Here is a 27,500-nt window from a genome sequence, read left to right on the forward strand (position 1 = left end):
CGCTCAACCCCAGCAGCACATTAATCGCATTTCATCTTCTTCGTTCATGTCATCGTCATTGTCCTAAATCCTCTTTCTTCTTCGTCCTCTCCACTTCTCGTCTTCTTCTTATCGTCGTCGTTGATTTTCTTTCACTTCTTCCTTTCAGTTCTCGTCTTCTTCTTCTCCGTTCATGTCATCGCTTCGTCCTCTCCACTTCTCGTCTTCTTCTTATCGTCGTCGTTGATTTTCTTTCACTTCTTCCTTTCAGTTCTCGTCTTCTTCTTCTTCGTTCATGTCATCGTCATTGTCTTAAATCCTCTTTCTTCTTCGTCCTTTCCACTTCTCGTCTTCTTCTTATCGTCGTCGTTGATTCTCCTTCACTTCTTCTTCCTCTCATTCCCCGCCCTCTTCCTTTCAGTTCTCGTCTTCTTCTTGTCACCGTCATTGATCCTCATTCAACTCCTCTTCGTCTGAATTCTCCTCTTGTTCCTGTAACTTTTCTTTTTCTTCTTGTAATCATAGATCTTCTTTTTCTTCTTCTTCCTCTCATTTCTCTCTCTCTCTCTCTCTCTCTCTCTCTCTCTCTCTCTCTCTCTCTCTCTCTCTCTCTCTCTCTCTCTCTCTCCCCTCCATATCTGTGTAGCTAAAACCCTCCTTGTTTGTTTTTTTCTAAACAAATCTCTTACTTGTGTTTTCACCACAACCAGTATCACCACCATCACCACATTGACTAACTTCATTATCGCGACTGTCAACATTCTCAGCACCAACACCATTGGCTCTACCTTCACCACCTCTTCCAACATCATCTTCAAGATCGTGATCACCACCACTGCCAACACCAACACCTTTTCAGGTATTAAGCCTTTCGCCGCCGCAATGACCATCTCGTCCAACACTGGCACCATCTCCGTGACGGAGGTATTAACAACACCACCACAACCGCTTCCAACATTGCCAACAATGCCTTCAGTCTTGCGGATTCCTCCTCCTCCTCCTCCTCCTCCTCCTCCTCCTCCTCCTCCTCCTCCTCCTCCTCCTCCTCCTCCTCCTCCTCCTCCTCCTCCTCTTCTTCTTCCGCCCATTTCCACCATCACCAACACCCTTGGTGCCAACATAACCGGTCCTTACAATGACTCCACAATCTATTTTATTATCAACTACCTACTGCCACAATTATCGTCGTATCCTAGAGTCACTGACATAACACACGGCGGGCCATAGCACGTTGTCGAACTTCTAACACGGTAACACCTCAAAGTAAAGTAGAGTGCTCATCAGAAAGGCCTGTTAACACACCAAATCTTAGCACACAGCACAATCAAACTTAACACGGTTTCCAAGAGGGCTTCGGCAACACGATAACACAGGAGAAAGGGATCGCTATCTCACGCATTCAAGAGATAACACGATATCACACTATGTCACACAGCGGGAGGCCCAGCAACGCATACAACACAGCGTAACACAGCACACAGCCAGGGGTTTTACAGTATACCAAAGACCTAATATGAGCAGAGTTAGGTCTTATCACATAAGAGATTCTATCACGAAAAATATAACATCGAAGATTGTGATGTATAAGACCAAAGGAGAAATTAACACAGCACAACATAACACAGCACTAGGCGACTCATATCCACCACAGCTTAACATGGCCCTACAGTTTATTGACAAAAGCGAAGAAAGGAAAGCACAGGGTAATATGTACAGCATGGAAATGGGAATGAGCACAGCAAAGCACAGCACAAGGCGACTCACAGACAGCTCACGATCTTTTAGCTGTTCCTAATCTCTCCGTCTAACGAGTCCGTAGAGCTGCATGGAGAGCTGCCGAATGCACTGCTTCTTCGACCGACCCCAGCATCACGTGGATCCTCGGCTCTCACGTAATGTTTCGCTGCTGCAAGTCCACACGCGGACTTGGGTGACGATGGTAAACAACACGCCACGTTAGTCCGTGACGTGATGGTCTCGCGCGAGATCCCATTCACGTAGTGTCACGCTGCCTTAGTGACGTGCCTCCTCCCGACAGGTGACGTTATCATCGCCCTTGCGTCACGTCATATCGATTCGTCACTTGGTCACCCGTCACGTGGTACGTCCGCGCCGTTACTCAGTAGGTCAGCACGTCACGTCGAATCAATACTTGGTCTGATATTCAGCCTATCGACCAACGAACGGGTGGATGCCCCACCCCACCCCACCCCACCCCACCTCGTCCGTCCCGTGTGACGTCACGTGTCACGCGGTGTTGTAGAAGACAAAATATGTTGACTGAAGTGATACGAAACCTAACCCCCCCCTCCTTAACCCCCCACCTCCTTTGTTGATCAAAGTGACGCATTTCGCCCCCCCAAGTCGAGGGGCGACCAAGTTGTCTTGTGCAGGGATGCACAGTCTATACTGTGTGTGCGTTCGTGCGTGCGCTCTTACGTGTATATGTGCGTGCGTCTGTGTTTGCATTTCGTGTGTATGCGCGCGCACACGTGCTTGTGTGTGTGTGTGTGTGTGTGTGTGTGTGTGTGTGTGTGTGTGTGCGCGCGCTCGCGCACATACTCGTCCACAGTGATGACCATGAGAATAATGTAGTTACATATACATTTATTAGACATTTTCATAGAAATACGATGCACTTGCATGCAATAGTAGGCTCTTCTTCACGCATACGCACGGCAGATGAGCATTAATGCTCAGTGGTAGCATGGCATGCTGTCATTATGCAACTCACGTGGCGCTGTTAGATTGGCGGTATGTGTGTGTGTACTAACGCCATCAGACATGGCGGTTAGGTGTGAAGGAAGGCACAGCACCGTGGGAACTGTGTTCATATTCTTAAAAAAAAAAAATGCAGGTTAGCTAGATTCACACCTTTTAAGGAGTCGAAGATAACCCCCGCCCCCCAGCTGTATTTACCCAACTTATATGTGGTAACCCAGTCCAGCGTCTACAGTATTTGGCTGTAGAAAGGAAAAGCTTCACACCTTCTTTTGAGAGGTCGAAGATCCCAGTAGGCCGTTTAGTTGTGGAGACTGTGGATGCGACCCCTCCGAGTAACGGCTCCGTGCTGGGAGCTCCTTGCATTCCCCGTCTCAAAGACGTCCCAATTTCGAAGGGAATCGGAACTGGGAACTGGGACACGTGGAAGCCTTACGGGGGCACTGCCCCTCCACGGGCAAGGTCACAGCATGGTCAGTGACTCTTTCTCGAGGTCTGCGAGGATTCTGATGAATCTCGAACGAGTTTTTGTGCACCCGCGCGCGCTCACGTAGCCTTATGCAAACCCTCACGGATGCACAGTAATTTCCGCACACACGTCTTCTCGCTCCTGCGCACACATCACATACTATCCCACGCTCGCGTGCCCACTCAAATATTGCGTGCGCGCGCACACGTTCATAAACACACACACACATATACACACGCACACACACACACACACACACACACACACACACACACACACACACACACACACACACACACACACACACACACACACACACACACACACACACACACACACACACACACACACACACAGACATGGCACTGAGCAGGGCAGGATGGCCCTACGCTACTTGTGCGGCCTTGGAGACGGTCCTGCACGTGCAGTGGCCGGCCAGCTCTAGGCTGCAAGAACGGGCCGCATTCTCCTCCTCCTCCTCCTCCTCCTCCTCTTCATCGTCCTCGTCGTTGCCGTCCCATCTTCCTCCTCTTCTCCCTCATTCCTCCTGTGACTCATACGTCCACGTTTCCCCTTTCCCCCTTTCCCCTCTTCCCTTTTCTCTTCGTATTTTTCTTCATATCCTTCTATATCGTCTTGCAGCTCCCTTTCCGCTTCCATTACTTCTCTCTGTTTCTCTCTCTCCCTCTCTCTCTATCTCTCTCTGCTCCTCCTCTCCATCTCCCTCCTCCTCCCCTCCTCCTCCTCCCCCTTCCTCTTCTTTATCCTTCTCCTTCTCCATCTCCTCTTCCTCCTCCTCACTTTTCTCTTCTTTCTCTTTCTCCTTCTTCTTCTCCATATTCCCCTCCTTCTCTTCCTCTTGTTCCCCCTCCTCTTCCTTCTCCATATTCTCCTTTCTCTTCTCCTCCTCGTCTTTCTCTCCTGTCCCCTCCACATAAAATCTCCTTGCCGTCCGTTCTCTCCCTTTCTTTCTCCTTTTTTTTTCTCCTTCTGTGTCTTCTCCCTTCTTCATTCTCCTCCTCCTCCTCCTTCCCCTTTCTTCTCCAGCCCCCCCCCTTTCTTTTGTTTCTGCTTCTTCTTGTTCAGGCTCTCTTCCTTCTCCTCCTCCTCCATCCTCCTCCTTCCTCCTCATCCTTCTCCTCCCTCCTCCTTCCTTCTTCTCTCCCTTTTCTTCTCTTCTTCCTCCTTCTCGACTCCTTCGCTTAGGCGTCTTGATCTTCTTCTTTCTCTTAAACTTCTTCCTTTTCCTCTTCCTCCCCCTCCTCCTCTCCCTCTTCCTCCTTGCCTTACTCTTTCTCTTTAGCGTCTTCCTCCTCCTCCTTCGTCTCTTCAACGTCTTCCTCCTCCTCCTCCTCCTCTTCCTCCTCCTCTTCGCCCTCTTGGCTAACGTGGGTCGGAAGCCCCTCACAGTTGCTGATATTGCTGACCTCCCCCCCAGCTTACGGTCGCCCTCGAGTCTCTGCATCTGCAGGACTCGAGGTAGGTGGTGAGGGAGGTGGTTTCTGAAGGGAGAGAAGGTTCTGCAGGCACAGAAAGGAGGGGAGAAGGGAGGGGAGGGGACAGGAGGGAGGCTCTTGGAGGGGTGGTAATGTGGTGTGGAGAATTTATTAAGGCTGTGAATTTTGGATTGGGTTGGCGGCTGCGTGCTTATGTGTGTGCGCGTGTGTGCACGTGTGTGCGTGTATCACCATGGTCTAGAAAGCGCTGGACCCATGATCGACTGTAAATTACGGGTAATGCTTTGGTTTTACACACACACACACCACACACACACACACACACACACACACACACACACACACACACACACACACACACACACACACACACACATACAACATATACATCCTCTTGCTCAAAGGAGACAGTAACGGCTGAGATTGTGAAATATACACCCTCTGAACGGGACGGGAACTTGGATCTCCATCGTGGCAGCCCTCGATGCTAACCACTCCATCAGCAAGCCTCGCGCGCGCGCGCATGCGTATGTGTGCGTCTATGTGTATGTGTGTGTGTGCGTGCGTGCGTTCGATTTGCGTGCATGTGTGTTATTCGTGCATGCGTACAAGACTACGCATTCCTTCGAGGGAGAGCTCCCTTGGTCTGCGGACGGGCAGGACCTTCCTGACGTCGGATCGTTAGAAGGGCGGGCCGCCTGGAAGCACGCCTAGGCCGCCGTCGCAGTGTGCGGCCGCGGGCGCGACCCCGCGCGGGGCGGCGCTGGTCGGCGGGGTGGGGGGCCACCTCCTCCCGCTCTCCTGACCTCGCCTGGCTCTGCGACCTTGAACGTGCTGTTTAATATGCTCCACCCTCCGCTCACCCCACCCCCTCCATTCTCGTCTCCTTCCTCCCCGCCTCTTTCCTTCCCCTCATCTCCCCTCCACCATGCCGTTCCAACCCCCTCCTCCTCCCTCCTCCTCTTCCTCTTCCTTCTCCTCCTCCTCTCCCTCCTCCTCCTCCTCCTCCTCCTCCTCCTCCTCCTCCTCCTCCTTCACCGCCTCGTCCCTCTCTCTTCTCTCTCCCTCCCTCCCTCCCTCCCTCCCTCCCTCCATGGTGTCCCCCGCTCCCCTCCGCCAGTGCCCCCCGCGAGGTCCCCGTGCCTAGTCTGCTCCAGTTTGTTCTGCTGGCTCTTCCGACTCCCAAGTGCCAGCCCAGCCAGTCGAGCAACCCGACCCCCTGGAGGAGGAAGACACCCGTGCCCCCTACCAAGGAATAATAACGACGACAGATAACTGGAAAGAAAAAAAATATATATATATATATACAAAATATCGTGTCAGTTAGAGGTAAACATACAAATCGTGAAGGTGTTCTTCTGTATTGTTCTTCTTAAGGAGTCGTACGCACGGAGCTCCTGTTCTTCCTCCGCCAGGAGCCTCTGAGGAAGTAGTGTGTGATCGTGAACCGCCCCACACATGAAACTTTTATCCATTTCTCGCTCGGGCTCTCTTCTTCGTCCCGTGTTGACATGCCGTTTGTTACCTGTCCCGGCCGACTCGTGTTACCCTCCCCACCCCACCCTACCCCACCCTACCCTACCCTACGAGAAAAAAAGGGGGTCTGGTGGGGGGGGGAAGTATCGTGAGTGAAGCAAATGGGGGGATAAGGAAATAGACCCCCCCTTCCCCATACCGTTCTGCAGCGAGGCAGTAAACGAGAGTGGCACTAACTCTTGCAAGAGAAAGAGTAGGGGAAGAGGTGGTCGGTAGGCTAGCGAGCCCAGCCTAGCCCCCGCCAAGACCCCTCGAGTGCAGCAAGCCTAAGACAAGTTACACGTGACTGGGTCGGCTATGGTTCCGTGTCACAGGCCAGCCAGTGACGGACGGGCGGCCGGACGGACCTTCGGGCATGTTGAAGTGCTTGTGTTTTTGTGTTTGTGTTTACTGTAAAGGAATAGAGCTGCGCTCGTGGGGTACCGTCTCTTGAGTGAGTGTGTGTGTTTGTGTTTGTGTGTGTGTGTGTGTGTGTGTGTGTGTGTGTGTGTGTGTGTGTGTGTGTGGCTGCGTGCACTTGTGTGTGTGTGTGTGTGTGTGTGGCTGCGTGCACTTGTGTGCGCATGCGTGTGTGTGTGTGTGTGTGTGTGTGTGTGTGTGTGTGTGTGTGTGTGTGTGTGTGTGTGTGTGTCAGCAATCCGAGACTAAGGTAGTGTTCTGCTCAGTGTCTGCCGTTGCAGCAGCAGCAGCAGCAGCTAGCCAAGCAAGGTGTGCATACCTTCGCCGCAACCTACCGCTTGCGGAATTACCGACAATGGCTTCACGGCTCTGATGGGCCCCAGGTCCTGCCGACTCTGCCGCAGGCCTCCTCCTCCTCCTCCTCTTCCTCCTCCTCCTCCACTTCCTCCTCCTTCTCCTTCTCCTCCTCCTCTTCCGTCGCCTCGTCCTCCTCTTCCTTCTCTTCCTTCGCCTCCTCCTCCTCCTCTTCCTTCTTCTCTTCCTTCGTCTCCTCCTCCTCCTCCTCCTCTTCCTACTCCTTCCTCTCCTCCTCTTTCTCCTCATCTTCTTCCTGTTTTCTCTCCTCTTCTTCCTTCTCCTTGTTCTCCTCCTCCTTCTCCCCTTCATCCTCTTCTTTCTCCTCCTATTCCTCCTCTTCCTTCCTCTCCTCTTCTTCCTCCTCCTCCTCGTCTTCTTCCTCTTTTTATCAAAGGGGAAACGAAGGGAAGATGAACTAACCCATGCAGTGTCGTTGACCCAGTGAGTGCCAGGCCAACCTCCTTGGTGCCAGGTGGCACCTCGCACTGATCTCACGTACTCTCCGAAAGTGCCAAGGATTCCTCTCAGGACCACAACGACTTGTGCCGCGGGTGACGTTCACGTGAGAAAGCAGTGCCTGGATCAGTGCATTCACGTCCTCTCATTTGACAGTGAACCACAGAGAAATAGCCTTGTATCATGACATTTGAGCAGTGTAGCGAGTGGCTCTGTGTGTAGGCATCTCGGACTGTGGATTGATAATGATATGATACGGTGCCAGCCATGTCAAGGTGTTTATAGTGGTGTTGTGCCGACAGAGACCACCAGAAAGTGTTTATGTGCTTTACGTGTACAGTGCAAAATGATTCCTGAAACTGTGACAAGTGTTATACGTGTCAAAATATGCCTGATATATGCCAAGCCTGGTGGTACCTCACTCACGGGGCATGTTATGGCAGTGGCTCATGTCTGTTGTGGCGCATGGCGACAGTACGAAGCGTCAACCTCTGTTGTCAAGATGATAGTGCCTCTTGGCACTCGGACGTGTTTTGTGCCAGGTGGGCTCAGGCTCCTGCCCCGTGAGTGTTGACCATTTGGAGGAAGACATGTGTTTATCCAAAGCATCCGGCATCCCTCTCCTCCTTTCGCCTCCCCTTCCAGGCACCCCCCCTCCACTCCCCTCGCCTCTCCCCTCTTGCAACCAACGCTGAACCGGTGCAGTGACCTTTGCCTCCAATGCGTGACTTGTTACAGCGGCGCTCCAGCACAACCTGTAGGAAGTTGGTTACATTCCCCCCCCTCCCCCATACACTCTAAAGTCGCCCTTTCTACAGCTAAGAGGAACTCCTCCCGATTCACACGCTCGCATCATCCATTAAAATGTAAAGTAATACATCGGTAAACAAATCCTTAAACCCATCACCGCTCGGCGTCTCTATTTGAAGTTTTGTTCTGGCTAAAGACCAATTGTTTGAACAGCCTCAACGCGCAGTTTTGCCTTCTTTAAACATTTTGTTTTTATTCTCAGCTTTTAAGATAACCTCTGGGCGCTAAAGTGTAAACCACTCCAACAACATCTAACCTAACCTAACCTAACCCCAATTACCTCATTATCCCACAACGCTACAGAACTAAAAGTTCAGTTTAATAACCTACACACCTCAGCGTCACAAAAATTTACAACTACAACATCTAAAACGATGGAATACGCAACACCTCGCCTAACCTAAACGCAACCGAACCAACTCCAACCTAACCGGACACCAATTAAAACCTCATTATCCCACAACATAACAGAACTACATAAACCCAATTTGGTGACCTATACACCTCAATTCACAAAACTTTACAACCACAACTGCTACAACTATGGAATGCACACATTTAAGAGTCATGGGAATCTTGGGCTGCGGTCCTCAGGACGTTGTCGTTCATGTTTGGTGCAGGTGTTTCAGTGAGGCTTAATTTCCCTTCTCCGTATGATAACATGTATCTGTCTCCCCGCATTGGCTATCTCAGCCTACATTCAGTATGATTTTATTTACATTAACCAAAAAAGGCGAAATATATAAATAGAAAAAATACAAACGAACAGACGAATAGATAAGCAAATAGAGAAATATATCAGTTGCCCAAAAAATTAATAAATGTATAGATCAATGATAAAATGGGCGGGCGAATATGTGGATATGTGAATACGTGATAAAAGCGTGGCCTACATAATACCATCGCTTGTTTTCGCTGTCTCTCATTTCCACGTAATATCTCTCTCTCTCTCTCTCTCTCTCTCTCTCTCTCTCTCTCTCTCTCTCTCTCTCTCTCTCTCTCTCTCTCTCTCTCTCATCATTCTCTCCGTGTTGACTGATAACTGACCTTCCTCACATATTCTTCTTTCCGTGTGTACACCTCCCTTCTACACTCACCCTCCCCCAATCAGGCATCACTCACAACTTCTCTCCAAGTATTGATTGCATCAATTCTATATAACCAATACTTTAGGAGGATTTTAGTGTCTTCCCCACGGATCAGATTCACACGGCATATTGTTTTTTCTTTTTTTATGATTGGTGAATAATCATTACTCAAAAGAACAAGTAGACCACTTTTGAATTCTACTCTCCCTCATTTCAGCTATCTTCTTTTTAATCATTCCTCTACTGGATCGAGTAACTTAATGTATTTGCTACAATAACATCTAATGTACCGAGAATTAAGACTACACTACTTATAGTGCCAGAAACACTCATAAAACTCCAAATGGGCGGCCCATTCCTCATCACCGTCTACCCCATAAAACACCGCCATCTTACAATACCACAAAACTCGCCCTAAAGTCCCAAGACTTCACCCATTGTTACAGCACCCATCCCCCCATGATTACACACAACCCCTATTTTTATGGGTAAACAATGATATGACTTTTCATGTATTCGAATGACATATTGATACCCATTGAGGACCCATAATCGTTACACGACTGCATAATAACCCAGAATTTCCACACGGGATTCACTATAGTTTACAGTAACTCTTCTTTCATATCTTCTTAGATGTATTTCGGTTAGATATTTTATATCCTCAACAAGAACAAAACAACAGCAACAACAACCCAACTCCCTGACGCCATGGCTTACTCAGCTTTACCAAAACCTACCACACCCAGGAACTCGTGTTGTGGGACATAAAGTGTGGCAATTTGAACAAAGAACGAAACATCTGTAATGAAACGAAAAGGGCGTAAATATTTGAACATCAAAACGAAATCGAAGTTCGTCATATACCGATACAAGTAGGTAGCCAGTCCGGGCGTGTAGTCTCCACAAACGTATACATCTCCTTTAACCCGTTCAGTGCCTTTGTGCACGGTATACCTTTTGTTGCCATACAGCTTTACTGCTCAGTTAGGGATCGATCAAGATCCTTCCCACCTCGGGGTTCATCTCTCAGCTGACTGGAATCACCTAGCCTTGGTTTCCATAAGACTTGTTCATTAGTGAACAATGTTCAAAGGGTTAGCGCGTGTTTTTTTTTCTTCCTAAAACAGACTACTCAAAATTTACACATTATATAGAATATATATCTTCTATAGCACAAGCCGTTCCTCACACACACACACACACACACACACACACACACACACACACACACACACACACACACACACACACACACACACACACACACACACACATCTACAGTATTCCTTATAGATGCATCAAATCCTATATGATATTGTCCAAGCTAAAATCGTAAGCTAATTCAAAACTAGGTATGACAGAAAAAAAGACGACACCCCACGAGCGTAGATCCTTTCCTGCACGTTACAGTTAGGTAAACGCACACCAAGGTACACCTGGTCATGACATACGCCACGCTTGACGCATCCCGTCCATGACATGCGTTGCTCTTGACATACATCACCCATGACACTCCTTAGCCATGACATGCCGGTTTCTATTTAGGTCGCCCCTGACACAAATTACCCATTAAACCCATTTCCGTGAGGGTGGCCGTAACCCATTACACCCACGACAGAGAGCGTCCGTGACACTTGGGGGCATACCTCACGCATGACGCGCGTCCCGCCCGTGACACAAGCGAACAACCCGTGTCACGTGTAGTCAGTCACCGTACGCTTCCATCGGGATGAGCCTGGAGAGTCTCCTTGACGATTTCTCCGGCGCGCGTGTCACGATGACATCTCTATCCTGGCTGGAGCGAAGGTCATTGCCAGGGTATGCGGTGTGACCTTCGTTGTCGTCATGACAGCAAATCGCCGAGCCGTAGAGAAAGGTTGCAGTAGATGCGTAAAGAATAGTGAGTGGTTATGTGTGATAGCTGCTACTGCCGCTGCTGCTGCCGCTGCTTTAATGAAGAAGGGAATGTTGTTGGACTTCTGCAAAGGTTAGCCGGCGATGAGAGAGAGGTCTCGTCTCATTCGTCCGCAGTCTGTTTGCGTCAACGCTTGCTGCGTTTGATCGTGCGCGTATGCACGTACACGTACGCACACACACACACACACACACACACACACACACACACACACACACACACACACACACACACACACACACACACACACACACACACACACACACACACACACACTTTCAGAGATGTAAGATCAATAAGAATTTGCCTTCTTTTCGTAATGCATAAAGAAACAAATTAGTAGGAGTCATTCTGGTTCACAAGAAGGTTAGCTGCAATAAATAAATAAATAGATAAATAAATAAATAAATAAATGAATAAATAAATAGATAAAGCGAGAGGGAGACATTGAAAAAAAGCAAAATATCTCTCACCCTTCTTTCTTTTCTAATTTTGAGACAATGTTAGATGATAATTTACAGTCAAAGAGATGGTGGTGAATGTCACGATACCGACGACATTACATCACAAATGTCACGTGATAATTGGACAGACATCTTGTGAGCACACGGAACTTGTCGGTCTCTCTTTGAAGGGGTCGACATTGTGGACCAGCACTGCGCAGGGACTAAAACCCCGCTAGAGCTTTAAACCTGACGGCCAGACTGAGTATGTAACCCGGAAATTTGTAGGCCGCTGATTTACTCCCGAGTCTGCGGTTCCTGGACCTCACAATCCGGGCCCGAGACAGAGAGAGAGAGAGAGAGAGAGAGAGAGAGAGAGAGAGAGAGAGAGAGAGAGAGAGAGAGAGAGAGAGAGAGAGAGAGAGAGAGATCTTCAAGGAAGATTAGTAACAGAGACAGACACAATGGTTATGGACAATAATAGAACTACTAGCTAGTCATAGCTTGTGTTCTCCCTCGTCCCTGAAGGGATTTAAGAAGTTGTGATTCCAATTAGTTCTTATAAGACGAATGACTTTAGTGATTTATAGATGTTCCTTCTGTGACGATCAGATCTTCTCCGTGAGTGACTGTCTCAACATACAAAAAGAAGAAACACCAAGGACAATCCCTGTAGTTATCGAATAATAGTTCAGAAATCATGAAATGACCCGAACGAGATGAGGTTAGGGGGGCTGGGGAAGGTGGGGGGGAGGGGATTGAAGCCACACCTCCCTAAATCTGCTGTCTAAAGGTGATGGAGATAGAGATGGTGGGGTAACCCAAATGTGCATCCGTGTTTCTGGTCAGCTGTACGCTCTTTAAGGTTCCTAGAAGGGGATCGATAAAGGAACTACAGGAGTCGTCATTCAGATCAGCTGATGTAGCGCGGCATCATAGACGCCTTCATCCTCCGTCCCCTTCAGGGAGGAGAAGTTTGTTGTTTGTTTGTTTGTTTTTTATTGTAATTTGATGCGATACGAAATGTAACATCGAGGTGTCATTATCTGTTCCTTAGAAGTGAATATGGATAACGAGGAAAGTCGTTGTATATATGTTATGTATAAATGAGTAAAGGAGCGCACATACATGTGTGTATACATACACATGTATTGTATAGATGTTTGTATGTTTACACATACAAGTGTTAGATAGCGGTGGCCGTTCAGCATCAATAAAGGGGTTGTTTACTCACGAGCCAGGAGCAAAGTCGAACATAACACGAAGTGCTCTTGCGCTCATAATTATTCACACACACACACACACACACACACACACACACACACACACACACACACACACACACGTATACACACGTATATACACACGGAGCCTACACCGTGATCACAACCCGATTACATTCCCCCATATTTGCGGAGCGAAATATCAAATGCGCGAACAATCCGCGTCACCAAACGGATGACAGCGCAATTTAGGCAAATGGCTTAACATGTAAAAGGCGAGCGTATATCGATATCTGAATCCATGTGTATGCTTATATATGTATATATGAATATACATACATACATGCATTATATAAATACATATATATGTGTGTGTGTGTGTGTGTGTGTGTGTGTGTGTATTTATGTGGGATTAATTATCCTGCATAGATGCATATGTATTTACGAGCACACACTCAGGCGTACACACACACACACACTCACACATATACCACTTACCCTCATGACACAGATATCTTCATGCGTACATAGAACCTGAAACTCATCTGTGATTTCTTAAACTTTCTGTAGAAGAACGGAACATGGTGACCAATCATATTAGGTTTTAATTGATATTGCTTATTTGGTCTTTAGTGAGAAGTAAGAAACGTGAAAAGAAATGAAATTATCTTCTTCGAGTGACTGAAACTTGCTGTTGACTTGATTGTGAAAAGTTCTGCCACTGCCCCGTGGATTAACACACACACTCGCACGCTTACCCGGATCCCAGGATCGTCACCCAGAGGTCAAAGTGGTGCGCCTTTTCTTTGGAACCGACGTAAGTTTCCAAATGGTACTGGAACTGACCTTTTCCTGTTGTGTTGTTGGTTTGTATTTTGCTCATTACTAAGTTTCAAATGTCGAGAGGAAATATAGTTATTTGTCCCGTGAAGGATTGTCTGTCAATAGAAAGAGTTAGAAAGGAAAGATCTGTTGCAGAACGGCCCGTTCGCAGATACGGAATTCTTTTGTTAACAGGACCCGCCGTCCCCTCTCCCAACCTGGATTTCGGATAATTCGGGTACTTTCCTTCTTCAAGTGACGTCATATTTTCCCTCCGAAGTTTGACGTTGTGGTTCCCCCACTTTTTTTTGACAAGACGGCAAAGAAGGTTTATAGTTAGTGTAATTGTTCTCATCAAGTCGGGAAAAGGGGGGAAAACAGTTCTATCCTTAGCAGCCGCTCCCGTCCTGAGATCAGATCGACGTCATTCGTTATCGGACACATTAAAGAAAACGGAAGGAGGATGTTTGCTGTAACATATTAGAAGTGTTAACGTCAAAAACATGTTAGTCTTCGTTTGTTTTCCCCGTAGGGCACTTGGAAATCGATTATTGTTTGATATTCATTTACTGTATTGGGTTTCGGTGCCCCTACCCCTAACTAGCGCTTCTATCCATACGAAGTGGAATTATACGTGACTCTGGACCCGTGTGGGTGCCATTAAAACCCCCCTAATATTTACTGTATAAAACTTATGCACTCAGTACACACACGGATGGGGGTTTAGTTGGTTATTATATTAGCGTTACCTTTACAAGTGGATTTTTTTTCGCGATTGGAGCTGAGTTATGGAGTAGAAAGGTGTTCAAAGTTGAGGAAATTGAATTTCAGTGACCTGGTGGGGACGACACACACATTCACATACACATGAGTTCATGCTCTCTCTCTCTCTCTCTCTCTCTCTCTCTCTCTCTCTCTCTCTCTCTCTCTCTCTCTCTCTCTCTCTCTCTCTCTCTCTCTCTCTCTCTCTCTCTCTCTCTCTCTCTCTCTCTCTCTCTCTCTCTCTCTCTCTCTCTCTCTCTCTCTCTCTCCCTCTCTCTCTCTCTCTCTCTCTCTCTCTCTCTCCCTCCCTCTCTCTCTCTCTCTCTCTCTCTCTCTCTCTCTCTCTCTCTCTCTCTCTCTCTCTCTCTCTCTCTCTCTCTCTCTCCCCTCTCTCTCTCCCTCTGTCTGATAAGAAACATTTTATTATTTAGGAAGGTTCATTGTAATGATGCTGGTTGAAATATAATAGTGTATTCGCAGGTTCTCATGATGAAATTACTGGGAATTAGAAAAAAAAATATTTCTGCATCCATAGGGTTTCATATATATATATCCATTATCTTTAGTCAGTTTTAGCATTTGACCTAAACAAGCAAAATCTTCAAGATTCTCACCATCAAATATGATTGCCTCACTCTGAATTTGAGTTGAAAATAACTTCGGTTTTACTTTTATTCATCTTCAAACCTACTTTAAGTCTCTCCTTATTGAGATCACTGAACATATCTGACAAGTTTTTTGTTGTCTCTGAAAAAAGATATCAGCTGTAAATCTCAGGTAATAAGAATATTCCTCATTAATATTCCGACCTTTCCATTCCCAGATGATCAACTCTCTAATTGCCCTCGAAGAAAGCTGTAACTAACTTGGACGAAGTTGAATTGCCTTGCCGTACTACTTTTTCGATCTTGATTTTGTCTGCATCTTTATGTACTCGAATTACAGCACTACTTCCCGTTTAAGTGTTTTGTAGAATCTTTTCAGTGTGTTCATTTACATCCTGTTTGCGTACAAAGTTTCATTTCGCCGTTTATTCTGCCGTTTATTGTTGGTAGTCGATAATGATGCGTCCAGTTTTAAAGCCGGCATTTTCTTTTGCTAATTTTCATTTATTTTTTTATTTACTGTGTAAGAACCATGGCCGAGCGGGTTAGGGCGTCGTTATTTGCGGCGAAGGTCGAGATGATGCGATTCGAACCCTGCTCAAGGCGAGTTGAACCAAGGGCATGGTTCATTAAATTCCACGCTACAAACCCCTCTGTGAGGGGCACCGTCCTAGCCTCCCGAAAGGGGGGGAGTTTGTGACGTTAAACCAAATAAAAAAAAAAGAACCTTGGAAAATACTGTATACATTTGATGACAAACAAATTGGCTGATGATTACTGCCTTTCTTTTCTCCTGACTCATAAAAGAACATCGCTACAGCATTGCACCATAATACCTGAAACGCTAGGTTTACAATCAGTGTATAACTTCAGCTATGATATGTAGGTGTGAAATGAGGAGGGCGATAGAGGCAAAGTTAAGAGTGTGTAGAGTGTAATGGAGAGATCGTAGTTGGGATTAACGCCAAAGAATAAATAAATAAGTAAAAAAGAAAAAGCAACTTAGTTTAGGGAGTAGACTGGAATGGTAGATACTATGGAGTTTTTTGAAAGAACGGATATAAAACAGAGCAGGAAATGTAACCACAAAGAAGGAGCAAGTGTGTTACCGGCCAGACGCCGCTAATTTAATGAGTAAAGAAGATGGGGACCAAACAGGTGGAGAGACGAGATAGAGAAGTGTGCAGGAGTGACGTGGCAAAGGTTAGATTAGTGGAATCCAAGTGACTGAACAATTTATGAGCATTTATGTATGCATAATGGAAACACTATATTATGTATAAGCTGTTATAAAATGCGTAGGTACGTTTTTAGTCGATAGAAGGAATTATGGCTTTAGGTTAAAGAATTCAGACGTCGAAATTTTCTCTGTCTTGTCTAGTCTCAGTGTGTGTGTGTGTGTGTGTGTGTGTGTGTGTGTGTGTGTGTGTGTGTGTGTGTGTGTTTATACTTAATAATCAAGTGTTCTGTCCTAACACCTGACTCAGTAATTATATGAAGTAAAACCAAATACGAAATGAATTATGACATTTAATATCACCTTTAGTATCTCCTGTGTGCTACTGTGAGATTTGTTTCACGAAACGTAAATGAATCATGGATAATGCTATCTAAGAAGTGTATTACTTCCAAGGTTATCTTCTTGTTCCCCCTCCTTTTCAACGTGGATAATCTATACCTATTCGTTTTAGCACATGACTGAGTTACACAATAAGAAAAGGTGATACTAATCAGCTGTACCTGCAGAGTGAACCAATGGGCTGACTGTATGATGTCAGGGTAATACACGTGTGACCCACATGGCACCCAACGGGGTAAATTACGATAGATGTAACATTCAAATAACTTTGGTTAAGTAACATTAACAAATAACATCCAAATAGCTATTTTGTAAATCTCCCAGATGGCAGAGAAGGATAATTTATTTTGGCCTCTAATTAGTGTCAAACTATCAACCCCACCATTAAACGAGTTCCGTTTGCCGGCGATTTTATTCATAATCGTGACACCACTGACAGTAAGAGGCTCTAACCTAGCTCGGTTGATCTTCTAAACCCGGTTCTAATTCTCTTTTCATTCTGATTCTCATTAGACGAATTTATTGATCTACACAGTAACCCTTTGGTATTCCGAGGTCGGGCCTCTTTTACATGAGTAAAACTCGCTATTCGTCAGTATAGATTTATAAGATCATGGAGAATTTGTTAGTAATGCATGGATGGGTTAGCAATGCTGCTATTACGAGAGAGAGAGATCGATTACCTTAGTTCTTCGTGACAAGGGTGTCGCTTATCCATGTTCTTTCTTTAAAGGTAGCAGGCTGACAGAGGGGAGAGAGAGAGAGAGAGAGAGAGAGAGAGAGAGAGAGAGAGAGAGAGAGAGAGAGAGAGAGAGAGGTTGGATGAGGATAAAGAGGAACGAGGAAGTGCCAACACGACGTCGAGAAGTCTCTGAGGTTCCCTGCTGAGTAAGAGCAGCCTGAGAGAGAGAGGGAACGAGACTGAAGGGGTGAATGTGCAGAAGTGGAAATAATAGGAGAATGTACGCGCGATATGAGAAATGAAATGGAAAGAGGGGGACGGGGCAGGGAAAAGAGAGAAAGAGAGGAAAGCAAGATAGAGAGAGAGAGAGAGCAGCGTGGTAGAAAACGGAGAAAGCGGGAGTCCGTGAGAGGTGAGTTACGGTGAGAGAAAGGGAAACGGGAGATGAGTGAGTGAGAGTGATAGACGGGTTTCAGGAAATGAGACAGTGACGTGTGAGACAGGAGGAAGTAGTGAGAGACAGATGAGCGTAGATTACATAGGCTTTGCTAAATTCCATCAAGGGTATTGAAGAGTGAGACGGAGACAGACAGAGAGGGAGAGAGTGTGTGGTGGGGAGGAAGGGAGGGAGGGAGGGAGGGAGGGGGACCGAGGAAGAGGAGGAGGAAGAGAGAGGGGGAAGAGTGAGAGTGAGAGAGAGAGAGAGAGAGGCACGTGCAGGTCAGCTTTAAGACACGGGATGCACAGTTGCCAAAGGCTGCTGCAAGCTCTGTCTCCGAGTAGTTTGCGTGCGTACGTGTAGCGACCTTGCGTGTGCATGCGTGCATGCGTGTATGTCAGACCAATGCCCGTGCCTGTTTCCTGCCGTTCTCCCGAGATTGCGTGTGTGTGTGCGTGTCTACTGAGCCCTACATGGAACCAGACGTTCATGCGGAGTATTTCGTCTGCGTGCATTTCCTGGTTTGCGTGCGTTGGGAACTACGCCGGGATCTGTTTGCGTGCGTTTGTTTGTTGCTTAGGTACGAAGAGAGCTGTTTGAGTGCGCCTGGCCTCGAACGTGTGTGTGTGTATGTATGTGTGTGTGTGTGTGTGTGTGTGTGTGTGTGTGTGTGTGTGTGTGTGTGTGTGTGTGTGTGTGTGTGTGTGTGTGTGTGTGTGAGAGAGAGCATACGTCTCATTACATATACATGTGTGTTTGTAATTTAATAACCTTCGTGTGTGTCATATAGCATTTGTTTCTATTGATTTTTGCACGCAGAACTTGATTTTGTGCGTGCATGCGTTGCTTGTGTGCTTATCTATTGATTTGCCAGTCTTTTGGCGGAGGCTAAACGGCCGCGTGACTGTTTGTTTGTTTGTGTTTTAGTGCCCTCATCCGCGTCTTGATTTACGCTTCTTGATTTGCGCGTCTTTATTTACGCGGTTCGAGACACAATTACGCGAGTATTGGCGAGTGGCGCATGCTGCTTTGTTTACTTTGGACCAGTGCTTGCTACAACTTTTTCTTTTTCTTCAAGTATTCTTTTTTTCTTCTTACATATTAAGGTTCCACTCATATGACGCTATTGTTATTATTGTTATTTTTATTTTTATTATTTTTATTTTTATTATTATCATTATTATTATCAGTAGTAGTATGGTCATCATCATTATTATCATCGTTATCATCATTGTTATCATTACTATTACGTTTATTATTACCATCATCATTATCGTCATCATCATTTATTATCATCGTTATTATCATCATTGTCATCATAACCATTATCATAATGATAATAATAATAATAATAATAATATTATTATTATTATCATTACCATCATTACTAATGTAATTATTCTTAATATCATTGCTGTCACCATCTTTATTATCATCATTGCTCTCATTATTTTGCATGGAAATTAAAACCTAACAATTTGTTGGTGAGCTTGCGTGGAGCTTGGCCATACCTATTCTTCGCAGTCTTGCTTTGTCCAGACATTTAAAGCTAATTTGCATCATGTGTATTCTGCTTTTTTTGTATGTGAATATTTGTCCTTTGATTATGCATGTTAATATGATTTGCTGTGTGCACATTTTATGCATTATGTGTGTGTGTGTGTGTGTGTGTTCTAATATTCGTGTTAGTATACCTTACGCTTGTATGTTTGTTTAACTAAATATGTATTTCAATATCGGTGTTGGTTTAACTGTTTGCGTGTTCGCTCGTGTCCCCCATCCCTGCATATGAGATATAGTTACGTATTGCATCTGTTTGAGTTTTATCTGAGCAACGCAGCGCTGTACGTGCGTGCGTGCGAGTGTGTGTGCGTGCGTGCGTACGTACGTACATGTCTGTGCCAGTCCGCTTTTTGTGTCTCCGTGTGCGTGTCTGATCCATGACTTATTGTGACTTATTTTCAAACCAACACCCATTTGTATACTTTTTTTTTTTAAAGCTTAGTCGGGGTCCTATTATTATTTAGCCGCGTGCTTTGGCCCAGTGACGTAGATCGACTGTGTGACGCTTCTCTACCGTTTGATGACGAGCTTCGATTGTCAGGAATTGAGTTATATTTGGATATTTTGTGAATGTAGGCTGAGCACGATTGCTTGCTTGTTTCGGCGTTGTTGTGCTTATGTTTTTTTCCCGGCGGATTTTCTCTCCTGTTTAATATTTTACTCTGTCTGCCCGTGGCCCCCGCTGAAGAGGAGACGAGCAAGGTTTTAGTGTTTTAGGGGGGTTTTGGCCCTGAAGGACTTGGAGGGGAAGCAGTAAGGGACGTTAGGGTTGGGTCTAAGCCGTGAGATTGATGGTTTCATTTCCATACCATTTGATCGTGAATATACAGTACATACGTGTACACACACACACACGCACACACACACACACACACACACACACACACACACACACACACACACACAAGTACTTCACTATCATCATCACATACGTCACCATCATGGCGGTCACCAACACTCCCTACCAGACTTCCCGGCCTCACCACCACCACCACCACCACTACCATCATTATCACCATCACCACCACAAACCTCAACACAAACGCAACAAGACTCAGCACTTAAACCAGGCCCACCGCAGCAGCCGCTTTATACAACCTGAGACCAAGAGGCGATTACCCACATGCAGACAGCTGCAGACAGAGCGGCCCAAGGAGCTGTTACGGCTGAGGAAGCCTCGGGTCCCGCCTGCGCTGCTGCTACGCTCCGCGGAGCTACGGAACCGGACACGCCTGACGTCGGAGGAAGCGATAAGAAACGGCTGCAGGTGTTGTCGAACTCGGGATAAAGGGGGCGTTTTGAGACGGCTATTCGCACGCTCGCGGCAGAGAATGTCCTCCTGTAGGCCCTGGCTAGACGTGGAATTAGCTAGGCTTCGGAACAGGCAATAAGAAACGGAAGAACATTCCTGATGGCGGTGGTGTCGAACTAGCCTGAGACTGGGTCCCGAGATGCGAAATTCGCACGTACTCGATAGATAGCGTTCTCCTGCAGTCTCTGGGTACACGTAGGCCAAACGAGGCTTCTGAAGGAGCGATAAGACCCGAACGAGCATTCCTACAGAAGGTGTAGTCGATCTGGGGGGATGGGAAGTGGCTCTTACGATGACTTTGTGTGCATGCTCTCGCTGTCTAGCTTGAAATGTACCCTGTGGGGCTGGTTCTTCGAGTCTAGACATTAGACACAGGGCGATGGCATGATCCTGGAAGCTCGCTGTTTGGCTTTTGATCTCCCGACCAGTGATTAGGTGTGTCCGCCTCACCCAATCTCGGGGAAGTCTGAAAGTCGTATTCTTAAACGAATTTCCAGGGATTGAAAAGGTACACCATGCGATAAGCAGCCTTATGCTCACGAGGAATATGGACCATAGTTGCTTTCCATGGCGCTTGGTTTCAGGGGCCCCGAAATTTTGTTTAAGAATGCGGGCCTTGGGCCTACGGCGAGGAGCTTACACCAGGAGGCGTTTAGGTGTGACGGAGACAGCCAGGGCAGAGGGCAGTCACCGAGGGCCCTTGTGAGGCAGGAGGGTAGCGATGCGGCACGTGCGAATGTGTGTTTGGGCTCGTATTAGTTTGCATAAGGATTCATTTAATGAATTAGTTAAACTTGTAAGTATGCTCGAGTGTATTTATCCAAGGCGCAGGAATTGCGAGATACGCTCCTGCTTTGTTGACTCCTTACATGTGGCTACGAACCATAAGCTGTATATTTTATTTTGGTTGACAGCGGTTCCATTCGGCGCCGAGGCGACCTCCACACGATCAATTCTATTGCACAATAGTATTGTGCATTATTACTAACAGTGCAAGGATGGTATTGATGAGCCATGTAGCAGGGAACAATAATATTTTGTCAATGAATTGAGTCAATATATCGTGTCAATATATTATGTCCGTATATTGAGTCAATTCACTGTGTCAATATATTGTGTCAATAAATTGAGTCAATATATCGTTTCAGTGTATTGCGTCAATATATTGAGTAAATAGATTGAGTCAGTATAAAGTGATCGTTGGAGTCGTTTGAGATAGATATTGACAATATACAGTATTTTGTCCACACGTTCATCACAGCGGTATAATCTAAGAGTTCTAGACTTCCTTTTTGGTGAGACCCGTCTATGCAGGTGTAGATATCTTCCGTGCTAATTGGATTAAATGTTGATATTCCACAATAGAGGTAATCAGGACTTGAGGAAAAGGGTAGCTCCACCCCCCCCCCGTTCTTTACAGAGATTTAATCATAGGGACGTGTGTTCTTAAGCCCGGCAGAGAGAAAGCCGTTTCGGTTGAAATTGACGATTGCAACGCACGTGAAGAAGATAACAGAGATTGGAAGTGCCAATATCAGGACGACAACGTTGCTGTAGATCAGCGTTTCCCAACCTGGCTTGCTAAATGGATTACAGGGGATGCTGGGAAGCGATGCATATAGACACTTCCCTTTATCCGTTTAGTAATAAGGTATAGGGTGTGCTAGACTGCCTAGACCTGACCACAGCGGGTGGCGCCGTAGAGTCGGGAAAGGTTGGGACAATGATGCTGTAGATGGTGAGGTGTATGGGCTGTTCTGGAGGAGGAGTCTTCTTGTTTGTCTAAGAAGTCTTCGTGTTTGTCTAAGATTCTTTATACGTTACGTCCAAGGAAAAGGTCTGTGGATGTCTTGGGGTTTGCGTATGTGTGTAAATGTGTAATATTTTTAAGCATTCGACGTTTCCTATTACGGATGGTCATTACCATAACGGCGATTATCAGGACAAGATACACCGGAACCAGTCTTGACGCGTCTGTAGTAGTTTGCAGAGCACAAAAATGATATATTTTTTATCTGTTTTATCCTTTTAGTTAGGTGTTAGGTTCGATCTTATGCGGGGTTCGTTTGCAGACTCTAAAGAGAATTACTTAAACTGGGTAAGGTCAATTGCTACAGACACACACACACACACACACACACACACACACACACACACACACACACACACACACACACACACACACACACACACACACACACACACACACACACACACACACACACACACACACACACACACACACAATCTTGTTTACTCGTATGAAATGTAATCATTTAAGTCATGGCAAATTGTTGGAACCTGACATTGTTAAAGCTGTCGAACAGTATACGGGCCTATCATATTACTACGCTCTCTCAGCTGTTTAGTGTCTGACAGTCCGAGTTGCGAGAAATCATACAGCTGGCGCAGCTACCAGCTGCTGCTGTTTTTGGTCTATCCTACTGTCTCCCCACCCTCTCCCTCCACACCATTGGTTCCCAGTCGGTTTGTTCGTAGACCTCCGATTTATGTTGTTCTGTTTTCTGACCTCCCGGTAATGACTTCAACATTGAATAAAATTGCTTTGCATCCACTAACTACCACTAGATTTCGGTTCGTGGTCCCACTTGTGGGCCTCTTTGGACCCCGAGGGAGTGGTCCAAGAAGTCCTAGGGGTCCACAGAGGACCACAAGTTGTGGCCACCAAATTCTACATTTTCACCCTTGGCCCAGTCCCTTAGTTCACTCATTCCCTGTCCTTTCAGGACAGTGGATTCCCTAATCCTGAATAAAATCGTGTGGTTTTAGCCAAAACAAATTTACTAAAAAGCACCCATATCGCAGAAACTCCTTTCCTATTGAAGGGATGTCTTGGAGATGAATTGGCCTAGTGTAGGCCTTATAGTCTCTAGCAGTCTCCTCCATTCTCCTCCATTCTTATGTTCTTCTGTTGTTGTCACATGGCGGCAGCCAGAATAAAGCCAGTGGTCGGCACTCCCATGACGGAAGGAGTTTGTGAGTTGGGAAAGTTCCAGCGAAGTTCGGTGAGCCAGTGATGTGTTAAGTTGATGTTGGGGAATAAATTCCTTACTGATGTTGATATAGAAACGATGGTAGTGGAGCTAGCGTAACAAAAGTGGTGGTGGTGGTGATGATGTTGGCGATGGTAGTGATGGTGGTGGTGATGACGGTGTGGTGATGGTGCTCTTGATTGTGGTGGTGATGACGATGGTGATGGTGGTGTTGTTGCTGGTGATGATGGTCGTGGTTGTGGCGATGGTGGTGGTGATCTTGGAAGATGCACCAGATGATCGGATACCACCGCATACGATAGTTCTTGCTGGACGGCGTCAGAGTCCCGTCTCTCTCCTCGTGGATTCCAGTTTATACCCTTGAAAAGGTTCTCCCAAATGTCGAGAGAGTGCGCTGGAGTCATCCAGCAACTTTATATCGCGTTCATGCTGGTCTCCGTGGATGTACGTATCCACGATCTGCCGCTACTCCTGTTCGTTAAAATGTTGATGATTTGTATATTGATTGGATGGTGGGGCTCCCCAACAGCGGAGTAGATGGCAAGGTCGCCTCCCCCCCACCCCCCATCACCACCACCGCCCCTCGTATGTGCCTGTCTCGTTGTCTATTATATCTGCCCGTGTTTTGTACAGTATAGTCAACTCACCCTACGCGCGCGCGAGCACACACACACACACACACACACACGTACATACACACACACACCAGAGTAGCCTTTATCCCAGTGAAAAGTCGTTGATCTTTATCCATCGACATGACAGTTTATGTCTTGTCGACTCGTTTTTCGGTTGAGTCGTCTGCCACCCTCCGTGATCGGCTCACGGGAAAGGTGAGCAGTGAGCCGACAAAGGCCTACAGAGACTCCTTTGGCTCGTATGAAGACGATGGAGTGCCGCAGGGACCCTCCTCCCCCACCTCCCACCCCCTCCGCTCCAGAATTGATATTCATAAAATGTCGACATTTGGCTGTGACCCGGGAGTCGTCGTCGTCGTCGTCGTCGTCGTCGTCGTCGTCGTCCGTGATGCTAATAAGTCGTGCAATTGACGAGTCGTCCCTGGCTCGGGGACGGAGATAGGCCGTCAAGGGGATGAAGTTGATTTGTTTAATGAGAGCACGATCCCTCGAGGGGTTCGACGAATTGTAAACGACAGCGAGTAAACGATAACGGACTGAGAAGAATCTTGCTGTTGTCGTCGTCGTTCTTATTGTAATTGTTGTTGTTATTGTCCTTATTTTAATTGTTGTTGTTGTTGTTGACTGTTAGTGGTGTGCATACAGGAGGATGTCGATGGCTTGATGCGAGAGACGTTGATGAGTTGCGTTGGCGAAGAGAGAGAGAGAGAGAGAGAGAGAGAGAGAGAGAGAGAGAGAGAGAGAGAGAGAGAGAGAGTCGGCAGCATCGCATGTCACGTTGCACCGGCGTTACGTGGCACAATTAGTCACGTGTTGTTTGTCCGTGATAAATCCCAGATGACGGATACGCACGGAGACGCTCGTGGCGGTGTATAGCAAGCTTCCGTGTTAGAGACCAGCACTCGAGCCCATTACCAGTAATGCTACAAGCATCCTTTGACATCGGCAGTTAAGCTCCTCAAACGACGCAAAGTTGACTCGGTCCTCCCTCAATATCATCGTTAAACTAATGAAATTTAACTTAACCTACCTTGATGGGAGAAGGGGGGGGGTACCACGGAAATAAATAAAATCGCCAGACGATAAAATGAATAAAAGGAAAAGTGCCACCGGGGCCGGAAGGGGTGATTTGAGGCTCTCCGTGCCAGACAGGTGAAGACGCCAAAACTGTTTTGATTTATTGCTGTCCAAAGTTTGATCAACGAAAACATATTTTTGAGGCGCTGGCGTTTTCGCCTATCTGGCACGTAGCACCACACTTGAGGGAGCCTGTCGCCCCTTTGCCACTGACGGGGAAGCCACGGAGATTAATAAAATCGCCTGGCGTCAGCCATAATAAAAATACAAAGGATCACCCGTTAAGGAAAGCGTTAAACCGATCATGTTAAAGTCTTGCAATGACCCCGCAGATGACATTCTCCTCGTGGGCGCTGTTTGTGACATTCTCTCCTCGTTCTGCTGACGTAACAGCTGGCCTTTCCACGTGCGGCTGACACCGTAGACTCGACAGCCACGTGATATCCCCTCGCTGACTATGTCACGTGTCCCCTCAGACAAGACATTAACACGTTCCCTAGTCCTAAACGTGACATACTGCGGTGACATAATCTTGTGACGTGCCCACACGGAAGAAAGGAACACGGGAGGTGATGTTGACTGGAGGTGATAATTTCGGCTGACATTGTGTCAGCATAACTGAAGGGACAACATGCTGACGCCATGCTGATTCTTGTCTCTCCCCTTGTTGCAGGAGCTGCCGTGCCGACGCTGTATGCTGACCCCCGCGCCTCCAACACTCTCCACATCACATTTTCCAGGTGAGCTGCCTCTCTCTCTCTCTCTCTCTCTCTCTCTCTCTCTCTCTCTCTCTCTCTCTCTCTCTCTCTCTCTCTCTCTCTCTCTCTCTCTCTCTCTCTCTCTCTCTCCTCTCGTTTCACCTCTCTCTATAACACTCGTGCCTTTCTCCCTTCGACTCCTCTATCCTCGCTGCCGTCCCCTCCCCTCCCCTCCCCTCCCCTCAATTTCACTACTCTCCCCTCCCCTTCCCTCCCTTTCCTTTCCCTCACGTAACCTACCCACCCGTATGCTTCCCTCACCTGACCTACATTCTCTTATCCCCCTCCCCCGTTTCCTCTCCTCCTCTCTTCTGCTCTGCTCTCCTCATCTGTCCTCCCTACTCCCTTCCCCTCCCATCCTATCCTCTCCATTCCCATCCTCTCTGCTTCCGTCTCCTCTCCTCTCCTCTTCTCTTCTCTCCTCACTCCTCCGCTCCCCTCTGTCCCTCTCGTTTTTTCTCCCCCTTTCTTCCCCGCGCCCCACCTCCAGCTTCCTCCTTTCCCTCTTCCACTTTCCTCTTTCCCTTTCTGAGCCCTCTCCCAGACTGATATCTTTCCCCTCACTTTCGCCTCCCCTCACTTCCGTTTCCCTTCTCTGCGTTTCTCCGGCCTTCATATCCCTCTTTTCACCTCTCTCTCTCTCTCTCTCTCTCTCTCTCTCTCTCTCTCTCTCTCTCTCTCTCTCTCTATCTATCTCTCTCTCTTCCCATTCCTCTCCTGCTCCCTATGTACCCATATTCGCTCACCCTTCATCCCATCTTCCATCACTCCTCAGTTCACCCTTTCTGCATCTCTTCTGTCTCCATCTCATCATTCGTCGGTTGGCCGAAGGAAGAGGTTGGTCGGGGGGAGGATGAGGAAGAGGAAGAGGAGCGGGAGGGGGAGGAGGAGGAAGAGGAGAAGAAAGCCTTCCACTCCTAAGACCTGGCCTGACCTTGCAGGGATCGAGGGGTCTTCGTGGCCGAATTAGTCTCCCCCCAACTTTTAATTTTCTTCCTCTCTTCCCTTTTCCTCCATACCTTGTTCTTTCCCCCCCCCACTCTATTCCCCCCTCTTCTCGTGTTATTGTCATTCAACTCCCGTCCCCTGTTTCCCCCTTTTCCCCCTCGCCAAACCTTCCCTTCTTTAAGTCTTCCATATAAGTCCCCTCAGACTTTCCCCTCTTTCTTAACATGCCCCATATTAATCCCCCCAGACTTCCTCTCTTTCTCCTTTACTTTTATGTTCCCCTCTCCTTCGCCTCCCCCTCTTTCCCCTTTTCCTCGTATATTTGACTATTCATTTCATGTTTCTTATTCTCATTCTTCCTTCTCTTCCTCATGTTCCTCTTCTTCCTCACCTTCCTCTTACTTTTCTTCTTCCTTCCCTCTCTCCTTTCTCTCTTTCTTCGGCACTC

The 27,500-nt window shown here is 47.0% G+C and overlaps 1 protein-coding gene across 4 annotated transcripts in view; it reads left to right on the forward strand.

Moving 5' to 3' along the window:
* Window positions 1-27,500, forward strand: part of LOC143040729 (uncharacterized) — a 316,050-nt gene that overhangs the window by 106,451 nt on the left and 182,099 nt on the right. For all 4 annotated transcript variants that reach the window (XM_076212105.1, XM_076212102.1, XM_076212103.1 and 1 more), the window contains exon 3: window positions 26,020-26,086. The gene's annotated coding sequence lies outside the window, so the exon portion shown is untranslated. The remainder of the gene's footprint in view (window positions 1-26,019; window positions 26,087-27,500) is intronic.

Source organism: Oratosquilla oratoria, chromosome 29 (genome assembly GCF_046742065.1).
Source record: "Oratosquilla oratoria isolate Oo_2021 chromosome 29, ASM4674206v1, whole genome shotgun sequence".
NCBI lineage: Eukaryota > Metazoa > Arthropoda > Malacostraca > Stomatopoda > Squillidae > Oratosquilla > Oratosquilla oratoria.